This window comes from Bos indicus x Bos taurus, chromosome 15 (assembly GCF_003369695.1).
Source record: "Bos indicus x Bos taurus breed Angus x Brahman F1 hybrid chromosome 15, Bos_hybrid_MaternalHap_v2.0, whole genome shotgun sequence".
Taxonomy (NCBI): Eukaryota; Metazoa; Chordata; class Mammalia; order Artiodactyla; family Bovidae; genus Bos; species Bos indicus x Bos taurus.
The window spans coordinates 22,972,760-22,996,733 of NC_040090.1; positions in this window are offsets into that span (position 1 = coordinate 22,972,760).

Here is a 23,974-nt window from a genome sequence, read left to right on the forward strand (position 1 = left end):
ATTCTTGGGCTTCCCTGGTGGCTCAGCTGGTAAAGAATCCACCTGCAATGTGGGAGACCTGGGTTCAATCCCTGGGTTGGGAGGATCCCCTGGAGAAGGGAAAGGCTACCCACTCCAGTATTCTGACCTGGAGAATCCCACACTCCATGGGGTCACAGAGTCTGACATGACTGAGTGACTTTCACTTTCAAGAATTAGGAAAGTAATTCCCCAAGGGGAAATTTAATGGCTTACCTTTCTGTCTTCACTTTTCTTTAGGATCTTGGCCCTTTCAGTCCTGGTTGCCTCAGCAGCTCTTAGTGCTTTCAAATAGAGATTTTTTTTTTTTTTTTTAATCCTTGTTCTTTTTAGTGTTACTTAATACTTTTGTTTTACCTACTGACTTGGAAGAAATTTCCATGACCCCAACCCTTGAGAAGCAGATGTGACCTGAAAACTTTTCTTCCCACTTCCTTGCTTATCAGCAGATTCAAATTTCCCATTGTTTGATTCTTACTTCCCAGCCTACTTCTTCAGTGTTCTGCAAGGTAATCCCGTTCTTTGTGATGTTTAATCTGAAATAAAATGTTGGAAATTAAATCCTGGTTGTGGATACTCTGTAGCTTCTAAGTTTCCCATGTTACCAAAATGATAGTTGAGAGGCCATTCTTTGTCATTGAGAACCAGAGTGTTTGTTTTAGTCTATGTGGGCTTCCCTGGTGGCTCAGAGGTTAAAGCGTCTTCCTGCAATGCAGGAGACCTGGGTTTGATCCCTGGGTTGGGAAGATCCTCTGGAGAAGGAAATGGCAACCCACTCCAGTATTCTTGCCTGGAGAATCCCATGGATGGAGGAGCCTGGTGGGCTACAGTCTACGGGGTCACAAAGAATCTGACACGACTGAGAGACTCTGTCTAAAAACATTTGGAAACGGGTGAGTCCAGGTATTACAAGAAAGAAACTGACCTTATGAATGGCTTATTTCAAACACATTCATAGTTTAGAGAATGACCTAACATGTTTTCCTATTGCTGTTGAATTACCTTTTGGGCCAAACAGAGTAATCAGGGAATTCCCTAGCAGCCCAGTGGTTCGGGCTCTGTGCTTTTACTACCAAGGTTGTTGTTGTTGTTTGATTGCTAAGTCCTGTCTGTGACTCCATGGACTGCAGGATGCCAGGCTTCCCTGTCCCTCACTATCTCCAGGAATTTGCTCTAACTCATCTCCTTTGAGTCAATGATGCCATCCAACCATCTTATCCTCTGTCATCTCTTTTCCTCCTGCCCTCAATCTTTCCTAGCATCAGGGTCTTTGCCAATGAATTGGTTCTTCACATCAGACGGCCAAAGTATTGGAGCTTCAGTTTCAGCATCAGTCCTTTCAATGAATATTCAGGACTGATTTCCTTTAGGATGGACTGGTTGGATCTCCTTGCTCCAAGGTACTCACAAGAGTCTTCTCCAGCATCACAGTTTAAAAGCATCAGTTCTTCAGTGCTCAGCCTTCTTTATGGTGCAATTCTCACATCCATACATCACTACTGGAAAAACCATAGCTTTGACAGTCCAGATCTTTGTCAGCAATGGGATGTCTCTGCTTTTTAATATGCTGTCTAGGTTTGTCATAGCTTTTCTTCCAAGGAGCAAGTGTCTTTTAATTTCATGATTGCAGTCACTATCTGCAGGGATTTTGGAGCCCAAGAAAATAAAGTCTGTCACTGTTTCCAGTTTACCCTACTGCCAAGGGTTCAAGTTCAACCCCTAGTTAGGAAACTAAGATCCCACAAACCACGTGCTATGGCTGAACAAACAGAGTAATCATCCAATGGGTACCAATAAGTACCCTGTTTTTCAGTCTGTTGCCCTCTGTCCTTGTACTGCCTTGGTTTCCTCCCTTTCCCCAACTCCCTGCTGGGTTCTGATAAATTTTGCTGCTCCGGAAAACCTTAGGCTCTATCTCTGGATGGAAGTGGTGGACCCTTATTTTCCTAAAAGGATCACCCATAAGGCAAGCAAGTTCTTCTTTAGAATCACAAGTCAATCTTAGAGCACTTACATAACTGCATTTTTATGGAATAGGTCCTCTGTGCATCAGAGATGAGAGTAGACAGTGATGACATAGAGGAGACAGAGGCCCCTGTGCTGCGGGATTATGAATAAAGGGAGTAGGATGGCATGACTAATGAGAGAAGTTCTAAGATACTCAGCTTTTACCACTTGCTATTCTTTTTCATTATATTTGCTCTTTGACCAACTGCGTGGCATCTTAGAATTTAGTGAGTACTTGTGACCCTGATGCAGGTTTCTGGCATTCTTTCTCTGCTTAGTTCCCTTCTCTCTGGTGTTCTGCTATAGAAATTTCTGCTGCTCAGCCTCCTAAATTCTGATCTCTGTCTCCCTGGCTTTGTAAATGAGCCTTTTTCTGCCCTACTTATACCTTCCTTCTTTGCAGGCTGGACACTTCTTTTGGGCAGAAATTGGGAGTAAACATAAGGGGGTCAGAATCCTTCACTACCTGTTGTATAACGTCTGAACACAGTTCTTTCACAAAGTTGGTCCAGTTTTCTGTTTATGGCGAAAATGTCTAGCATCAGTTAGGAGCAGAAGATAACCATGCTTTCCCGGAAGTTTATAGCAATCCAGTCCTAGCCCAGGATTAGATTTTCATACTCAGGTTCAATCCCTGGGATGGGAAGATCCCCTGCAGGAGGAAATGGCTCCAGTATTCTTGCCTGGAGGATCCCATGGACAGAGGTGCCTGGTGGGCTGTAGTCCGTGGGGTCGCGAAGAGTCGGACACCACTGAAGCAACTTAGCATGCACGCATTCATTCCTGAAACAATTACTAGCCAAGGGTTTGTGGTTATCATCTTTTTAAAACCAATTTTATTGTTTATTTTTATTTTTGGCTGTGCTGGGTCTTCCCTGTAGTGTGTGGGCTTTCTCGAGTCACACTGAGCAGGGGCTACTCTCTAGTTACAGTGCATGGGCTTCTCATTGAAGTGGCTTCTCTTGTTGTGGAGTGCAGGCTCTCAAGCTCAGGCTCAGTGGTTGTGGCACACAGGATTAGTTGCTCCATGGCCGTGTGGTATCTTCCTGGACCAGGGATCAAACTCATATACCCTGCATGGGCAGGTAGATTTCTTAACCACTGGGCCACCAGAGAAGTTCTATGATTATCATCTTTGATGCAATCTATTGAGAATCTACTGAAAGATGCTTGCTCCTTTGAAGAAAAGCTATGACAAACCTAGACAGCATATTAAAAAGCAGAGATATTACTTTGCCAACAAAGGTCTGTAGGGTCAAAGCTATGGTTTTTCCAGTGGTCATGTATGGATGTGACAACTGGACCATAAAGAAAGCTGAACACTGAAGAATCGATGCTTTTGAACTGTGGTGTTGGAGAAGACTCTTGGGAGTCCCTTGGACTGCAAGGAGTTCAAACCAGTCCATCGTAGAGGAAATCAGTCCTGAATATTCATTGGAAGGACTGATGCTGAAACTGAAGTTCCAGTACTTTGGCCACCTGATATGAAGAACTGACTCATTGGAAAAGACCCTGATGCAGGGAAAGATTGAAGGCAGGAGTAGAAGGGGATGGCAGAGGATGAGATGGTTGGATGGCATCACTGACTCAAAAGACATGTGTTTGAGCAAGCTTCAGGAGTTGTGAGGGACAGGGAAGCCTGGTGTGCTGCAGTCCATGGGGTCACAAAGAGTCAGACACGACTGAGTGACTGAACTGAATGAGAGTCCATTCATGGAAATGAGGTTGGCAAACTTTCTTAAGGACGCATTTCAAAATGAGGATATATATCAAAGGAATAAGAGAGAACTTTTTTGGACAAATTAAATGTTTTATATTTTGGTAGTAATGCTTATTACATAGCTTAAAACTCATCAAACTGTAAACCTAAAATTAGTGAATTTTACTGTAGTTAAATTAGCCTCTATAAAATCAATTTAAGAATGATTATTGGTTGATTTTGTTGTGATATACAGAAAGCTATATTTTAAAAAGTACAATATCAACAGAAAAAGAAGTCTGAACCCCAGTCTCTCAACCTTACGGGGAGCATTGTACAAGATAATATTTTAACTATAGTATTACTGACAGCCAAAAATAGAGAATCTTCTTAGGTCAGAATTCTTGACAAATTTTTTTCTTGTGTTCTTTCCCTTATATTTTCCTGGCCACTGCCATCTCTCAGGTATCCAGGTTCTTTCTCTATCATACCCCACTTGAAGAGAAAGTGCTTTTCACTCTGTTTAATGGAATGGCCTCTTTTTCCTTATAAGAGTCCATCCTCCTTAGCCTCCCTTAATAGCCTGTAGACTAAAACAACACAGAACAGTGTCTCTGTTTATCTCTCATAGAAATCATCTTTTCTTTGGTACCAGAGTATCTTATTGTTATTTCATTTGGGGCCATTGGTGAGAGCAGCCATTATAATTTTGGAATTGTTGCCCAGTGGCAGATACTAATAGTTGTCTACAGAGCATTCATCTCTCTTTCTCCTGCTTAGAACTCTGAATCTGTTCCAGTATCCACCACGCTCTTCCTGCAGCCATGTGACTCAGGGGAAGTTGATCTTATCCTCTTTCCATGTAGCATGAGCTCAGTAAATCTCTGTTGAGTGAATTGCATTGATTAAACTTTAACTTCTCATTTGATCATCTGTTTCCCCTAGTAGACTTAAGACTGTGTTATTTACTAGGTAGTGTTGGCATGGTCGGAGAAGGCGATGGCACCCACTCCAGTACTTTTGCCTGGAAAATCCCGTGGACGGAGGAGCCTGGTGGGCTGCAGTCCATGGGGTTGCTAGAGTCGGACACGACTGAGCGACTTCACTTTCACTTTTCACTTTCATGCATTGGAGAAGGAAACGGCAACCTACTCCATTGTTCTTGCCTGGAGAATCCCAGGGACTGGGGAGCCTGGTGGGCTGCCGTCTCTGGGGTCGCACAGAGTCGGACATGACTGAAGCGACTTAGCAGCAGCAGCAGCAGCAGCAGCAGCAGCTTGCATGGTGTCTTAGGCCTCTAGGCAGGGTCTCTGAAAATGTAAGAGACCTGGAAAAAAAATACCAAAAAAATAAAAATGGGGCTTTGTATTAGTCAGCATTGGTTAGGCTATACTGCAACAACTGATATTTCCCAGGTCTTTAGCAGCTTAATACAAAAGCTTTATTTCTAGCTTATGTTACATGTTCATTACAGGTTAATGGTAAGGGAACGGGCATGCTGGGCTCTACAAAGTCACTCAAGAACCCATACTGATACAACCTCCACAGTCCCTTAGCTGCACTACCTAGAAAACCCAGGCTTCCGGATTGCCAAGGTAGAGAAAAGGTGAGTCTAAAGAACTGAGGCTCTTCTTTGTCCATCGTTCTCCTTTCATTGGGCAGGTCTAATCACATGGCTTTGCACAACTATAGTCATTAAGAAATACAGCTTTCTATTTGCCTGGAGGCAAGGAAGGCTAGATATTGGTATTAGATCATGTCTCTAAAAGTTCCAAAATGTGAAAATAAAACTGAAAATCTGAATTCATAAATTTAAATTAATAAAAAAATCCAAAGTTTAAAAATGAAGAAAATCCACATTAATAAATTAAATGTTGACTTCATTGTTGAGTATTCATAAATACTTCAGTGATTTTGAAAAGTTTATTTCTTAATTTCAAAGTCCTCAATAGATACAACTGATCAGATCTGATCAGATCAAATCAGATCAGATCAGTCACTCAGTCATGTCCGACTCTTTGCGACCCCATGAATCGCAGCACGCCAGGCCTCCCTGTCCGTCACCAACTCCTGGAGTTTACTCAGACTCACGTCCATCGAGTCAGTGATGCCATCCAGCTATCTCATCCTCTGTCGTCCCCTCTCCTCCTGCCCCCAATCCCTCCCAGCATCAGGGTCTTTTCCAATGAATCAACTCTTTGCATGAGGTGGCCAAAGTACTGGAGTTTCAGCTTTAGTATCATTCCTTCCAAAGAAATCCCAGGGCTGATCTCCTTCATAATGCACTGGTTGGATCTCCTTGCATACAAAATCATAATTCATGAATTATATGTGCTATTTGTATCTAATGAGTCACACAATAAATTGTAAGACTCTTTCATGACTTTTACTGGTACATTTAAAAATGCTTGAGGAACTTCCCTGGTAGTACAGTGGCTAAGGCTCTGCACTCCCCGTGCAGGGGGCCTGGGTTTGATCCCTAGTCCGGGGACTAGATCCCACATGCCACAACTAAGTGTTTGTATGCTGCAACTAAAAGATCCTGCATGATGCAATAAAGATCGAGGATCCAAGACCCAATGCAGCCAGATAAATAAACAAACATATTTTAAAAAAAATATGTAAAAATGCTTGAAATGATGTGTGGTCTCTAAAATCAAGAAATCCTAGGAAAGCATTTTAATAGTCCTTCCATGAGGGATGGTCTTTCTTGCTTGCCATTTTTTCTCTGGATCCCTGACAGTGGAAAAACTTGCAAATACTTGTTAAACTACTGAACAAATAGATAAAATAATTGTTTGCACTTTTGAGGAAGGTATACTCTTAGTGAAGAAACTGATAAGTAAAAATATTCAGTACATTTCTATAAATGTTGCCAGTCAGAGTCTCAGTTGGAAAGAGCTGGAACACACAAAAATTGAATAATGTGAGGAGAACTTAATGGAGATATGGCACAAAGAAAGGAGGAAGAAGCAGTATCTGGAGAAAAGGACACCTAAAGAAAGGTGACTTTAGGTCAAGGGATTCAGTTAGCCTGAAGCAACCTTTTCTGGATCAGATAGAGAAAGTGAGTTGGAAAAGTCCATGCCAGGCAGAGGGAATAATATTTGGCAAGATACAGGGGTGTGAAAAGTCCTCTGTGTTGAAGCAGTGGTGAGAAGCACAGCATGTTGAGAGCAGGCAGGGAAGGAAGGATATGGACTTGATGGAGCTAGAGACCAATGGGAGCTGTTCCATGAAGGGCCCATGGAAGTGGGATGTTCCTCTGTTGACATGGTACATAGGAAATCAGTTCCTCCAAAACATTCCTTGAGTCCCTGGACCCAACATCCTGGGCCTAGAGACACAGTTTCTCACATGCTCCCACTAAGCTGCCAGAGTTGCCTTGGCACAGCAGTGCTTTGGCTGCTTTAAGGCTTTGACTCACCCACTGTGCTTTGTGGGCTTCCCAGGAATTGCTGCCAGTTGACTGTGGCGCCCACTCCAGTCAGGGGCAGATAGTTGTCAGTTCCGTCGACAGGTGCAGAAGCAGTGGTGGGGTGTTTGAGTTTGCTCCCCAGGATCCATCCAAAGGCTAGGAAGCCAGGTGCAGGCATCCTAGATGTGGGTAGTTAATGGGAGAGTAGTTGTGCTGATGAACCTACAGATGCCTCTTTTAGTGCCTGCAGACTTCAGCTCTGACCTCTAGTCTTGCATTCTTGCACTGTCCACATGCCCAGATTCCTCATTCAGAGCTTTCCTAGTTCTTCCACACTCCTGCTGGTCTGCTTCATGGCTGATTTCCAGCTCATTTTCTCTTGAACTCCTTGTGTGATCACCACCTGGGAAGTATTCTCTGGTTCAGTTAAATTACCATAGGCCATACTTGCACTAAGCTTTACTTAGAAGGATATAGGTCAGTAAAATAGATAACTAATAAGGACCTAGCACAGGGAACCCTGCTCAATACTTGGTAATGACTTACATAGTGTGTGAACTATGTCTCTTCAGTTGTATTGGACTCTCTGTGACCCCATGGACCCCACCAGGCTTCTCCGTTCATGGGATTCTCCAGGCAAGAATACTGGAGTGGGTTGCCATTTCCTTCTCCAGGATATAAATAAATAAGTAAATAAATATACATACACACACATATATATTATTTATATAATGTATATTATTTAAAAATATATATATATACATATATTATTTATATAATATATATATATCAGAATAGAATCTAAAATGGTGGGTATATGTATATATGTAACTGATACACTTTGTTGTACAGCAGAAACTAACACAGTAAATCAGCTATACTCCAATAAACATTGATTACCAAAAAAAAAAAGGATATAGGTCAGGAAAAGCAGCATGCCAGTAGCTCAGGGATGTGTTTCTCTTTAGTGTGAGCAGTCTTTGCAGCAATCCCTACAGCCATCCAGGAGCCAGACTTTTTTGCAGCCCCACCAGAGTTTTAGTGTGAAAGTAGATGGTCCATTTGGGGAAGTACAACATGCACCCTGGCTTAGAAACCCTGTTCCTTAAGTATAACCTAGTGTCTCACATTACGATCTCAGGCATGGGAACATGTTCCTGCAAGGGGCATGTTTAGTTACGAGAATTATCACTTCCAAAGCTATAGATTCCAACCAAGAATCTATGGTTCACATACATAACTTTTGATCCAGATGCTACTTATGAATCCAGAGTTGTTTTTACCATAAGTGCTGTTGCTTAATGGCACAACTGCTCTTTTACCTTTATTAACTTTTCAGGGAAAGAGTGCTAAAATGTTAACCCAAGGGCAATTTTGTAGAAAGGGTGTTGTTAACCATTTATCTAGAGGAATTTTCATTGAGAAGATATGACTTGAACAAAGACTTGAAGGAGGTGAGGGAGTCAGCAGTGTGACTATCTGGTGAAAAGCTCTCCAGGCAGAGGGAACAATCAGTACAAATACCTGAGGTGGAGCCATGTCCGGGATGAGTGAGGAACATCAGGGATGTCAGTACACCTGGAATAGGGTGAGTTAGTCCAAGAGTAGTAGGAACAAGTCAAAGGTAAGTGATGGGGATATAGCTCAGGTGGTATGCCCTAGGACACTGTCAGGACTCTGGGTATTTCTCTGAGTTAAATAGAGAGATATTAGAGAGTTTCGAAAGTTGTCTTGCATTTATGAGAATCATTCTGGCTGTTGGATTAGTCAGTTCTTGGGAATACACTGTGAGCAAGTGTGGGAGCACAGTGACTTGGGAGGACGCCGATGCAGTGAGTCAATGTGGACAGTACTGTGAGCTCATGCAGTAGCAGTTAAAGTGGGGGGTACTAGTCACATTCCTGATACATTATAGACAGAATGTGCAGTTCCATGTTTAGGTTTGCATTTATCTATAAAATATAACTTATTAAGCTTATTCAGATATCTATTTACATGAATATAGGACATAAAGAGCTACAGCAAGGTGTCCTGAGAAGTTTGAAATATGGCCAGTAAGTGTTCAGTCTTTGATAGTGAAGCAAGTCAAAGAATAATAGATCTTCAAGCTCAAACAAACTTCATTGGAGTTCATTCAGGAGTCTTTTTGAATGTGATTAGTGAAAAGCCAAACTTCTCAAGTCAAATCTGCTCACAGAGTTTAATACCAGGCAGAATAAGGACTAGATTCTGGACTATGGTAACTTCTTCAAAGTAATACCACCCTGAGAGGGCTCATTTTACTATTAACTCTTTTCCATTGGTGTTAGAATAGTATATTTCCTAATAAAAATGGGTAAACTGGCTTTTGATTAACAAATCAGATTTTATCAGTAAATTTGTAACTTTCAGGGTGAGTTGGTTCTCTGGAACTTAAACATTTCTGTGTGAACTGATAAAATAGAGGCCATCAAAACTGAAGACCTTATTTCATTCACCAACATATAATAATGTGAACTTCATCAGTGGCTAGCCAGTTCCTCTCCTTGATATCTAAAAATAAAAATGAAACAAACAAAAATGTATATATCTTCCTGCTTACAGGATGTGTATAAACAAGAAATACAAATTGTAATAAAATTTAGTGAAACTTTCTTTGGAAGATCAGCCAAGAACTCATGGTTGCAAGATACAGTGGTCAGTCCTCCTACCTCTTAAGTGTCTTCCCACAAATGTGATCTCTTTCTTGAAAGACTTTATGTGGCTTCCAGGGTACTTTGTTCTCATGATGTTTCCTCTACTTGGAATACTTTTGGCTTTCGTTTGATTTTATGGGCTCATCCATCATTCCTGACCTCTAAATGTTGGGGTTCCTCACGTTCAGTTCTCATACCTCTTCTATTCTTTCTGTACTCATTCCCTTAGTGACTTAATTCAGTCCCTTAACTTTAAATACCACCTATATAAATTTCAAATTCACATTTCCAATTCTGATCTCTTTTCTGAACTCTAGGCTTTTATATGAAAACTGATGACATCGCCACTTGGTATCTAATAAACTTCTTAACTCTTAAGATGTCTTAAACCAAATTCTTGATTTCTACTTTATTCTCACCTCCTCCCACCAAAAAGGAAGGTAAATAAGAAAAGCTGCGATTAGTGCAGTAGGGTTATGAGTTTAGCTGGTTGCTCAGGCCAAATACTTTGGAGTCATCCTTGGTTATTCCTTCTCATATCCTGTATGAAATTGAGCAGCAATTTCCTTTGGCTTTACTTTCAAGTAAAGTACCCAAATCCCGCCTCTTTCCATCACTTCAGCGGCTGCAACCCAAGTCCAAGACATCCTTATCTCTTGTCTGGTAAATGACAAGAACCTTCTCATGGTCCTTCTGCCTCCTCTCTTCTTATCTGTGTGTTGATTAACTTTATGTGTTACTGTAATTGGGCCATGGGTGCCCAGATATTTAGTCAAACATTATTATGGGTGTATCTGTGAGGGTGTTTTGGATGAGACTAACATTTGAATTGGTAGATTGAGTACAGCAGATTGCTCTGCATAATGTTGGTGATCCTTATCCAGTTAGTTACAGGCCTGATTAGAATAAAAAGTAGACCCTCCTGTGAGTAACTGGGAAATCCCGCTGAATGTCTTGAGCTGGGACATCTGCTTTTTTCCTGCTTTCAGGTTTGAACTGACAAATCATCTCTTCTTGAGTCTTGAGCCTGCCAGCTTTTAGACTAGATTTTACACCATCAGCTCTTCTGGTTTTCCTAGCCTTCAGACTTAAACTGGAACTATACTACCTGCTCTGCTGGGTCTCCATTCCGCCTGCTGACTGCACATCTTGAGACTTCTCAGCCTCTGTAATCTTCTAAATTCCTTATAATAAATTAATCTCTCTCCTATCTATCTGTCTATGTAATGTTTTATTGGTTCTGTTTCTCTAGAGAACCCTGACTGGTACATTCCATAAGTCTATCCTCTCAAAGCAGCCAGAGGAATCCTTTAAGAAAATAAATGTGATCACATCACTTTCCTGCTCAAAATACTCCAGCGGTTTCCCCTCATGCTTGGAGTAAACTTCTAAGGTGCTTCTTTAAGGCCCTGTATGAGCTGGCCTGCCTTGTTCCTGACGCCACCTTGTGTCTCACTGAGTGCTCTCTGTGGTGTCCCCGTGTCAGGCTGTCTTCCTTGCTGTCTCTTGAACACACAAATCTAACGTCCATGTCAGCGTTTTAAAACATGCCATTCCCTCAGCCTAGAATTCTCTTCTTCAGTTTATCTTGGCTTATTCCTAATGAGTTTAAGAATCTACCTAAACATTAATTATCAGGAAGTCTTTCCCTAATAACCACTCTTTCACTCTCAATCTCTTTATCCTTCTTTGTTTTTTTCTTGGGCTCTTGCTTGACATTTTATTAGTTACACATTTATTTAGTCTTTGTCTTTATTCAGTCTTTATCTGTCTCTTCTGGTTAGAATATAAGATCCATGTTATACTTTGTTTTACTAAATGCTTTTGACCTGTCTGTATGTGGTAGATTCTCAGTCAATGTTTGTTGTTGAACAAATGCCTGGAATATAAATAACTGCACTTTCCTCACTTAAACGTCAGATATATGTTGTTGACTCTTGCTGTTGCCTGGGGCAGTCTTTTAACCTGATCACAGCTCACTCACTTGCTTTGTGCAGAGGCCTTTTTGCATGCTAGAGTTGGGCCTCGCTTAGTTCTCCAAGGATTTCTTAATTTAGGAAATTCTACGGGTAAACTCATAGGTGTATGCTTGTGTTTTTAGATATCTTAATTAACACAAAGAGAGAACTATTTTCCTTATTAACAGAAATCCTATCTATGTCCCTTTTTCCTTCAATGGTCAGCTGAAAATAGGAACTAGAACATGTGATCATGTGTGACCAGATGGAAGTTTCTTAGCCTCATCTTGCTAAGTGGATGATCTATCCTGAGTTCCAAATAACTGACTTAAAATTTTTTAAATGTTAAATAATATTATTTATTTTTAAAGATAGGTGAAATGTATTTTAGGAAATCGCCCATAATGTCTATGACATAAAAAAATAAAGATCTACTCATAGTAAACCTAGTTCAAACAGTACAGAAGGCTTCTAAATGATTCCCAGTCTCTCATCCAAAAGTACTAACTATAAATAGTTTTTTGTGCTTCTTTCCAGAAAAGAAATTATGCCTACACTAGCATCTAGAAATATTTCTGGTTTTTATTCACAGAAAAGGATCATACTTTACACTTTATTCTACACTTGCTTTTGTAACTCAGTAATATGGCTTGGCCATCTTTCCATTATCAGCTAATGTAAGTTGCCCCTCTTATATCATGGGCTGTATGATATTCCATAGTATAGATGTCATATTTTGTTTAATAAGAACTGTAATATTCAAAGGATTTGTTGTTTCCATTTTTGGCTACAGTAAGCACCCTATATCGTATCTTGCAAGTGTGGCTGTAGATAAATTCCTTGCAATGAATTGCTGGATCAAATGAGTCAAATTCCTCAGATTTTGGAAGATAGTGGTTAATTGTCTTCAAAATGTTGTATAAATCTACACTGCTACCAACAGTGTTAGTCTTGGTCCAATTGTTACATTTTAAAAATTATGACCAATTTTTTGAGCTATGACCAACCTAGATAGCATATTGAAGAGCAGATACATTACTTTGCCAACAAGGGTCCGTCTAGTCAAGGCTATGATTTTTCCCGTGGTCATGTATGGATGTGAGAGTTGGACTGTGAAGAAGGCTGAGTGCCCAAGAATTGATGCTTTTGAACTGTGGTGTTGGAGAAGACTCTTGAGAGTCTCTTGGACTGCAAGGAGATCCAACCAGTCCATTCTGAAGGAGATCAGCCCTGGGATTTCTTTGGAGGGAATGATGCTAAAGCTGAAACTCCAGTACTTTGACCACCTGATGCGAAGAGTTGACTCACTGGAAAAGACTCTGATGCTGGGAGGGATTGGGGGCAGGAGGAGAAGGGGACGACAGAGGATGAGATGGCTGGATGGCATCACTGACTCGTTGGATATGAGTCTGAGTGAACTCCGGGAGTTGGTGATGGACAGGGAGGCCTGGCGTGCTACGATTCATGGGGTTGCAAAGAGTCCGACGTGACTGAGCGATTGAACTGAACTGAACTGAACTGAATGTCTTGTTTTGGTTTGCATTTCTTTAATTATGAATTATGAATTTTTCCATGCATACTGGTCATTTGTTTTTCTTTAAACTATTTTTTCACATATTTTGCTTAATTTTATTAGATTGTCTTAATCTTGATTCATAAAACTTTCCTATATGTTAAAGAAATTATTCCTTTCATTTATGTATTACAAATATCCTCCCCAGTCTTGAATATAATTTTTAATGACTAATTTTTTAAAATGTAGTCATATGGGGTCGCACAGAGTTGGACATGACTAAAGCGATTTAGCAGCAGTCACATGATTTCTGAATTGTATCGTGCTTAGAAAGGCCTTTGCCATTCTGAGATTTTGAATGCATTCATTGATTCTTTTAGAACACTCATGGTTTCATTTTTAAAGTGTTTAAATCTTAGATATTTCTGGAAATTATTTAATTGCTGCATATCAAATAGAGATCTGACTTAATTTTTTAAAATGGATCATCTAGTTGTCTCAAATCATTTATTGAATAATCTATTCTTTTTGACCATTTATTTGAAATACTCACTTAGCAAATGGAGTTTACATCAATTTTTGAATTCTCTCTTTATTTTATTGACCCATATGCTGCTTCTTCAGTCACAAACTGTAACTTCTCACCATGTTTAATTATCAGGGTGAGCTTGTCCTTCTCATTTTCTTTTTCAGAATATTCCTGGCTTTTGGTATATGTTCTTTTTCTACAGTTGAACTTTAAAACTCAGTCTTTGTAAAGCTTTAATCTGTATAGAGAGGAGTCTAAAGAAATCTCTGCAATGCTCAGAATGATAGATGGTAGAAATTGGGGAAAATTGATTCTAATACTTGTAGCCCTAAACAGGGAATAGCAAAATTCTTTAGATGGAATTCTAGAGGCATGGATGCTCCTGTGTAAGTCGTCAAAATCATGTGATTCTTGTTTTTACAGTGACAAAGTCAACCACTAAGTGGGAAAAATAAGGGATCCAGTAAAAATATTTAAGAATAATTCTGATTTATTGACTAGATATTTTCCTGCCTTCTTCCCCAACTCCCAAAGTATACTTGGTATAAGCAAGTATCATTTTTGATTTTGTATGTTTTTTATTTGACATTTTCTCAACCTTTTTTTAAAATCTTCTACTGTGTTGGCACTAAACTTAGAACAAATCTCTTTGGGAATCTGATGCCCTTTCCATTCACTCTTTAAAAGTTCTTAAATATTGACAACCATCAGTTAAACTCCTAAAAATCTCTTCCCCCATGGATTTTCCACTAGATTTGATTTCTTTTATTTGCACTTCCCATTATAGAGGAAGTAACAGCTAGCGTGTTTCCCTAAATACTTATGGTCTACCCAACCCCACCCCCACCCACCCCCACCTTTTAATGTACGTTGATATTTTATCAGCTGGGCTGAGCAGCTGGAGAGATTTCAAAATCAATGAGTATATTTTGGAACTCTTATTAAAACTCTTAATCTTAGTAATGTTCTGGTATATATTAGTATTCTCATTTAACAGAAGTGTAAACAAGCTAAAAGAAGCCGAGAGAGAGGAAAAATATAAATTATATTTATTGCACACTTACTGTGTGTTAAGAGTTGCTGGGTGCTTTATTCCATGAGGGCAGTGACCATGTTGGTTCTATTCACCAGTTCATCCTCAGTATCTAGTGTGCTGCTTGGGCCATAATCCCCACTGAATATTATTTGGTAGAAAGCTTGAATGAACATTCATATTGTCCCTGTCTTGGTGAGTGTGTTTATGGAACAGACCAGTTTGTATCCCTATAAAAGCTTCGGTAAACCTGGATTATTATATTCTGTTTTATCAGAGTGTCTCAGTGACTATGGGAAACCTTAGTAGATTTTTTAAAATTTCCAATAATTAAAATTTCACCTCTTTATGTTAAAGGCTAGGGGATAGGTATAGGGGTTCGAGGGCAATACAGAGAAAGCTGTGCTTATTCTAGAAAGAATGTATCTAGACTGTATTTCCCTTTGTCAAATGTTATTACTCTAACTTCTATAACACTGTAAAGCTTTATTATTTTAAAGATAGTATTTGGTTAAATTATCGACCCATCCCCATGGATAACAGTTTCATGGGAGGAAAATGTGTTTCATATCTTGAAATTTCAGTTTATATTTTTGGGACAAAGTCAGGCTGGTTTTCCTTTGGCATTTAATTATGTTTGTGTTATCCACAACACTCTTTTCCATTAGCAGAATTAATCTAGGGCTGGTTACACCTCCTCCACAAAGCCATTTGTTTTTTTCAGGTTTTCCATCTTCATTGCTTCCTATGCCTATGACACAGCTTGTGATTCATCACTCATTTTAAATACTTTGAACAATAAGACTTCTGCCTTTCTCAACCCTGGAGAGCTTGGGGAACACTCTCATCACTTACAGCACACATGAAGAGATACATTACAGTAGCCTCAGGGTCTCCTGCCACCCCAGGATCATTTTTCACAGAAATGTATTTTAACATTCGAGAGCAGTTGTGTGCCTTTTCTGCTAAATTGTTGAGCTATTTAATGTCTTTTTAATGTAAGAAGCCATTTGCATTGTCCTGAAGTGTTACAGCCTTTAAATGAATCACAAGATAGTATGAAGCCCCATTTGCTCCCAGATTTCATGCGCTATAGTAATAGTGAAGGAAAAATCATACTCATTTCTCAAACACTGTTGGCAGTTTCTGTTGCTCCTAATGCAAAGGTTTGGTTTTTAATTTGTTGGTTTCTGCATAGCACAAATCATATTATTGGTTTTAAATGATGATAGATGCTATTACTTTAGGTATGAGGGAAAACAAAACAGGATTGTGGTGTGAAAACTCAATTTTACATTGCTTGATTAATTTATTTTAGTGGCATGTAGCAAAGACTATTCTTTATTATGTTGGAATAATCCAATTTACTGTAAACTAGTCTAACAAATGAAATGCCCAGAGGTACCTTATAAATTGCAGTAGTGTTTTTGTTGTACTGAATATAAATGAATCAAATACAAATTCCTAAGACAGTTTGTCTAGCAACATATGTATTTAAATCATTGACCTCAATTTCATTGTTGATTACATTCAGCTTAGGTTTTTTTTTGTTTACATCTGCTCAATCCTGGCAGAAATTTGAAATTGCCAATCATTTTGAATTACAGATTTCCTTTCATTTGGTTGGTGAGGAAGTTTCTTCATGCTCCCTTCTCACTGGCCATGCTATAGACTGAATGTGCCACCCCATGCCCTCCCCAATTCACAAGTTGAAACCTAATCCCCAATGTGATGGTGTTTGGAAATGAGACATTTGGGGTTGATTAGGTCAAGAGAGCAAAGCCCTCATGAATGGATTAGTACCCTTATATTAATAAGAGAGACCCCAGAGAGCTCCTTCCTCCACCTCCTTCCACCATGTGATGCAGGCAAGCATGCCCAATTGTATCTGACTCTTTGCCACCCCATGGACTGTAGTCTACCAGACTCGTTGTCCATGGAATTTTCCAGGCAGTACTGGAGAGGGTTGTCTTTTCCTTCTCCAAGGGATCTTCTCGACCCAGGGATTGATCCATGGTTTCCTGCATTGCAGGCAGATTCTTTACCATCTGAGGCACCAGGGACGCCCCTTTAGCATGTGAGGACACAACCAAAAGACTGTTGTCTGTGAAATAGGAAGCAGGCTCTCTAGACTCCAAATCTTCTGGCACCTTGATCTTAGACTTGTTAGCCTCTAGAACCTAAGAAATAAATTCCTGTTGTTTATAGGCCACCCAGTCTATGGTGTTCTGTTATTATAGCCTGGACTGACCAGGCCAAGAAGATAATTTAAATGAGAGGGTGGTAAAACTTTCATAAAAGTCTGAGTTGACAATGGATAATAATGTAGCCAATAAATACAACATGAATTAATATAATACTTAGAGGACCCTTCATAGATTCCACTGAGTGAGAAAAGTAATATGTGGAAAAGCATGTAAAGAGGGTTATTGCATGTGCATACAGGTGTGTCATATGTGTATATACCTACATGTCTAAATATTTTGACATGTGCTGTGCTGTGCTTAGTCGTTCAGTCATGTCCGACTCTTTGCAACTCCATGGACTGTAGCATTCCAGGCTCCTCTGTACATGGGGGTTCTCCAGGCAAGAATACTGGAGTGGGTTGCCATGTCCTCCTCCAGGGGATCTTCTCAAGCCAGGGATAGAACCCAGGTCTGAATTGCGGGCAAATTCTTTACCATCTGAGCCACCAGGGAAGCCCATTTTGACATGTAGAAATATGTAAAGGTGCAAACACACTAGTTGTTAAATCTAGGTTTCCCTGGCAGTGAGATTGGGTGGGAATAGAATCAATAAACAAATTAAAAGATAGTAAATACTCCCCTAAAATGCAAATTCTTTGCTTATTAAAATGGGCATGTTTGTACCAATTGACTGTCTTTAGAGGAGACAGAATTCAGGTACAGTGGAAGGTCTTCTTCATTTATTGAATGGTGAGTAAATTAGATTTCTCCATACTTAATACCTTTAGTATTGGACAGTAAATAAGGGAAACTGGAAATCTGATTCTTTTGTTTGGAAAAGGAGTATGATTTTAATAACATGAAATAATCAACTCCTATTAATTATTGGTAAGCCAAAACCCCAAAATGAGAGTGACTATTCATATAGGGCTATCTCTTTCCTTTAGTCAATAAGACTTATTTAGCACCTACCATGGACTTCCCTGGTGGCTCAGATGGTAAAGAATCTGCCTACAATGCAGGAGACCCGGGTTCAATCCCTGGGTAGGGAAGATCTCCTGGAGAAGGAAATGGCAACCCACTCAAGTATTCTTGCCTGGAAAATCCCATGGATAGTGGAACCTGGTAGTCTATGGGGTTGCAAAGAGTCGGACATGACTGAGCAACTTCACTTTCATGGGCCAGGCTCTATGGGAGGTGTTGGGCAGGCTACAAGTTTACAGACTGCAAACTTTAATGAACCTATACTATAGTTGGGGCTCCAAAATAATTTTCTTGGGCTCCAGAATCACTGCAGATGGTGACTGCAGCCATGAAATTAGAAGATACTTGCTCTTTGGAAGAAAACCTATGACCAACCTAGACAGCATATTAAAAGGCAGAGCATCACTTTGCTGAGAAAGGTCCATATAGTCAGATCTATGGTTTTTCCAGTAGTCACATATGGATGTGAGAGTTGGACTATAAAGAAAGCTGAGCGCTGGAGAATTGATGATTTTGAACTGTGGTGTTGGAGAAGACTCTTGAGCATCCCTTGGACAGCAAGGAGATCAAATAAGTAAATTCTAAAGGAAATCAGTCCTGAATATTCATTGGAAGGACTGATGCTGAAGCTGAAGTTCCAGTGCTTTGGCCACCTGATGCAAAGAACTGACTCATTGGAAAAGACCCCAGTGCTGGGAAAGATTGAAGGCAGGAGGAGAAGGGGACGACAGAGGAAGGGATGGTTGGATGGCATCACCAACTCGATGGACATGAGTTTGAGCAAGCTCTGGGAGTTGGTGATGGACAGGGAAGCCTGGCGTGCTGCAGTCCATAAGGTCAGACACGACTGAGTGACTGAAATTAACTGAACTATAGTTGGGGTGACGAACAAGCTATTAATTTACAGCTTGTTTGCCAAGTGAAAAGGGGAAGGAGGGAAAGATTTCCAGGTAGAAGAGTGTGTGCAAAGCCTCAGATTGGAGAAAGAGCATAGCATATGTAGGGACTGTGGAACAGCATGTGCCTGGGCTATACAGGGGAGGAAAGATGGCTGGGCAGAGGAGGGTTAGATTCTATCAGGAGATAAGACTAAGGTGCGTTTGGATAAGATTGTTTAGTGGCTTGGGAGAAGGCAATGGCACCCCACTCCAGTACTCTTGCCTGGAAAATCCCATGGGCGGAGGAGCCTGGTAGGCAGCAGTCCATGGGGTCACTAAGAGTTGGACACGACTGAGCGACTTCACTTTCACTTTTCACTTTCATGCATTGGAGAAGGCAATGGCAACCCACTCCGGTGTTCTTGCCTGGAGAATCCCAGGGATGGGGGAGCCTGGTGGGCTGCTGTCTATGGCATCACACAGAGTCGGACAGGACTGAAGTGACTTAACAGTTTAGTGGCTTAGTAGGGGTGCTCTGAGGAGCTTGGCTATCTGCTCCAAGTGATGAGGAGCTCTAGGAAGTCTGAGCGTGGAAGTGATATGATTGGATTTGTGTTTTTAGAAAGGTAACTCTAGCAGCAAGGTAGAAGATATAGTTGAAGAGTAGGAGATTTGAGGCAGTGGAACCATTTAGGAAACTTGCTGAAGATAAGCAAGAGTAAATAAGGGGAGTCAGAAGAGGAAGGAGATCTTGTGGGGATGGTATAAAAGTAGAATTAATAGAATATAGTGATTGTTCTGAGAGACTGGCTGAGAAAGAGAGGAGTTAAACATGCCTCCAGAGTTTCTAAGAATAAAGTCAGTGTAATAACCAGTTCTTTCCCATTAACTTGATGAGAAGGGAGAGGGCTTAGATTTATAAAATGCTTATACTCAGACTAGCTCTAAACACAAAACTAATTTTTATTGAGCATTTATTATATATCAGGCTAAAATATTACACATGCTGTCTCTTTATTAATATTCATTCTACAAATACATAGTACCAACTGTGTATCTAATAATGTATTAAATATTATCATTATCATTATGTCCATGCTGTAAATGAGTGAACTGCACTTTTAGGTGGTTAAGGAACTTTCCCATTGTATCACAGAGTCTGAGTGAACTCCAGGAGTTGGTGATGGACAGGGAGGCCTGGCGTGCTGCAGTCCGTGGGGTTGCAAAGAGTCAGACACGACTGAGCGACTGAACTGAACTGTATAGATGGTGGAGCCAAGACTAGAATCCAGGCTTGTTCACCTCTCAAATGCTTTCAACAACTGTGCTGTGTTGCCTTTTTGACATCGTATGGAGTGGGTAGGCTCCATATTTTCCAGCAAAGCTGGAGATACACAACTTACTTGGTTTCACATTTACTTCAGTATCTGTGAGTGTCTCTAACTAATATGATTTCATTGATATATTCTCATTTATCCAAGCTATTGATATCTGTCTATGAAAGTTAAGGATATAATTCTTTTCTCTCTCTGCCTCACCATACACATGCAACTTTATCTCGTATACTTCCAATACAGTGATGATCTAATTTTGGTTTAATATATTCATTATTCTTAAAATCATATTTCTGGAACTTCCCTGGTGGTCCAGTGGCTGAGCCTCCTCACTCTCAGTGCCCTTTATAATAAGCAGGTAAATTAAGCAAATGTTCCTCTGAGTTCTGTGGGTGCCTTTAGCAATCTAAATGAAACCAAGGAGTGGGTTGTGGGAACCTCTGATCTGTAGTCATTTGGTCAGAAGCACAGGTGACAACCAGGATGACTGGAATCTGAAAGGAAGGGGTTGAATCCTTAAGGCGGAGGATCCCATGCTTTTCAGGTAGGCAGGGCTAGAATAAATTGTAGGACACCCCGTCAGGGTCCACTGAGAGTTGGACAATTGCTCCATGGTGCTGGAAAAAACACATTATAGGAGAAGTTTTCCTTAAATGTGTGCTGATAGGTAGCTTTCTTCTCAGTTTTCAAAGGGAATTAAAAAGCCAAATGAAAATGTGAAAATACAAGTGCAGACTCTCAACTCCCTTGCAGGTTGCTCCAACTAGACATTTGGAGTGGAGGAACTCTGATGTTTGTGTCCTCCGGGGCTGATGAGATTCTGCAGAGGAGAATCTTCAGTCTCCTTCCTGGAGGGTGATGGCTGGCTGACAGCATTCTGTAAGCCCAGTGGGATAGCAAGTTCCTCTATTTTTAGTAAGCTATTTTTAGTAGCTGACCCTTGAGCTATTTTCAGTGATATCAGTCCAGAAGAGAGGTGCCTCTATGTTACATTTCTTAAGGAAAAGACCTCCAATCTTTTGCTACTGCATTCTGAGACTTTCAGATGCCCAATTAGACTTTCAAATAATTTTCTTTTTAAAAGTCCTCTCTTTACCCACATTCCCAAAGATACCTGTTGTTGTTTAGTTGCTCAGTTGTGTCAGACTCTTTGTGACCCCATGGACTGCAGCACGTCAGGCTTCCCTGTCCTTCACTGTCTCCTGGAGTTTGCTCAAACTCATGTACACTGAGGTGCTAATGCTGTCCAACCATCTCATCTTCTGCTCCCCTTTCTCCTCCTGCCCAAAATTTCCAGGGTTTATTGCTGCCAGCTAAGATTCAGTTTTCTTATCTCTACTAAGTCATAATTTCTTTTCCTTCAGTTTTATATTCTCTTAGAATTTGTTTTTGTTTCATTTCCTGTTCTCCACGTTTTTGTGGGTTTGTGCCTTTAAAAAAAATCCTTTACTATTTTAATGGATTTTTGATAGGTGCTAAAGTAAATTGATTATATTCTTTGCAGCCAAAGATGGAGAAGCTCTATACAGTCAGCAAAAACAAGACCAGGAGCTGACTGTGGCTCAGATCATGAAATCCTTATTGCCAAATTCAGACTGAAATTGAAGAAGTAGGGAAAACCACCAGACCATTCAGGTATGACCTAAATCAAATCCCTTATGATTATACAGTGGAAGTGATAAATAGATTTAAGGGCCTAGATCTGATAGATAGAGTGCCTGATGAACTATGGAATGAGGTCTGTGACACTGTACAGGAGACAGGGATCAAGACCATTCCCATAGAAAAGAAATGCAAAAAGCAAAATGGCTGTCTGGGGAGGCCTTACAAATAGCTATGAAAAGAAGAGAAGTGAAAAGCAAAGGAGAAAAGGAAAGATATAAACATCTGAATGCAGAGTTCCAAAGAATAGCAAGAAGAGATAAGAAAGCCTTCTTCAGCAATCAGTGCAAAGAAATAGAGGAAAACAACAGAATGGGAAAGACTAGGGATCTCTTCAAGAAAATCAGAGATACCAAAGGAACATTTCATGCAAAGATGAACTCAATAAAGGACAGAAATGGTATGGACCTAACAGAAGCAGAAGATATTAAGAAGAGATGGCAAGAATACACAGAAGGACTGTACAAAAAAGATCTTCACAACCCAGATAATCATGATGGTGTGATCACTGACCTAGAGCCAGACATCCTGGAATGTGAAGTCAAGTGGGCCTTAGAAAGCATCACTACGAACAAAGCTAGTGGAGGTGATGGAATTCCAGTTGAGCTATTCCAAATCCTGAAAGATGATGCTGTGAAAGTGCTGCACTCAATATGCCAGCAAATTTGGAAAACTCAGCAGTGGCCACAGGACTGGAAAAGGTCAATTTTCATTCCAATCCCAAAGAAAGGCAATACCAAAGAATGCTCAAACTACCGCACAATTGCACTCATCTCACATGCTAGTAAAGTAGTGCTCAAAATTCTCCAAGCCAGGCTTCAGCAATATGTGAACCGTGAACTTCCTGATGTTCAAGCTGGTTTTAGAAAAGGCAGAGGAACCAGAGATCAAATTGCCAACATCCACTGGAGCATAGAAAAAGCAAGAGAGTTCCAGAAAAACATCTATTTCTGCTTTATTGACTATGCCAAAGCCTTTGACTGTGTGGATCACAATAAACTGTGGAAAAGTCTGAAAGAGATGGGAATACTAGACCACCTGACCTGCCTCTTGAGAAATCTGTATGCAGGTCAGGAAGCCACAGTTAGAACTGGACATGGAACAACAGACTGGTTCCAAATAGGAAAAGGAGTGCGTCAAGGCTGTATATTGTCAGCCTGTTTAACTTCTATGCAGAGTACATCATGAGAAACGCTGGACTGGAAGAAACACAAGCTGGAATCAAGATTGCCAGGAGAAATATCAATAACCTCAGATATGTAGATGACACCACCCTTATGGCAGAAAGTGAAGAGGAACTAAAAAGCCTCTTGATGAAAGTGAAAGTGGAGAGTGAAAAAGTTGGCTTAAAGCTCAGCATTCAGAAAACGAAGCTCATGGCATCCAGTCCCACCACTTCATGGGAAATAGATGGGGAAACAGTGGAAACAGTGTCAGACTTTATTTTTCTGAGCTCCAAAATCACTGCAGATGGTGACTGCAGCCATGAAATTAAAAGACGCTTACTCCTTGGAAGGAAAGTTATGACCAACCTAGATAGCATATCGAAAAGCAGACATTACTTTGCCAACAAAGGTCCATCTGGTCAAGGCTATGGTTTTTCCAGTAGTCATGTATGGATGTGAGAGTTGGACTGTGAAGAAAGCTGAGTCCCGAAGAATTGATGCTTTTGAACTGTGGTGTTGGAGAAGACTCTTGAGAGTCCCTTGGACTGCAAGGAGATCCAACCATTCCATTCTGAAGGAGATCAGCCCTGGGATTTCTTTGGAAGTGATGATGCTAAAGCTGAAACTCCAGTACTTTGGCCACCTCATGCAAAGAGTTGACTCATTGGAAAAGACTCTGATGCTGGGAGGGATTGGGGGCAGGAGGAGAAGGGGACAACAGAGGATGAGATGGCTGGTTGGCATCACTGACTCGATGGATGTGAGTCTGAATGAACTCCGGGAGTTGGTGATGGACAGGGAGGCCTGGCGTGCTGCGATTCATGGGGTCGCAAAGAGTCAGACACGACTGAGCGACTGATCTGATCTGATCTGAAAGTAAATATGTGTATTCAGTTTTCTGTCTTTATCCAGAA